Source organism: Mytilus edulis, chromosome 4 (assembly GCF_963676685.1).
Source record: "Mytilus edulis chromosome 4, xbMytEdul2.2, whole genome shotgun sequence".
Taxonomy (NCBI): Eukaryota; Metazoa; Mollusca; class Bivalvia; order Mytilida; family Mytilidae; genus Mytilus; species Mytilus edulis.
This window is the reverse complement of record NC_092347.1, coordinates 34,401,979-34,402,205: the sequence shown is the minus strand read 5'-3', so window position 1 is coordinate 34,402,205 and position 227 is coordinate 34,401,979.

Sequence of the window (227 nt, the reverse complement as noted above, 5' to 3'; positions counted from 1 at the left end):
TATTTTGACTGTTGTTACAACTCTGAAACATGTCATGTTGATATAAGAATCCTGAAGTATGGTAGAAGGGGTTCAATCATGGACTGGTAAAATTAAAGACTTTTAAAATTGATATTTACAGATTCTCCTCCAATCCATTGTCTTCTAAGATTAAGAACACAGATTGGAGTCAGAATAATGTGTCCAAGCAGGGTAAAGCAACAAATCTAAGTGATTTTATAATATAG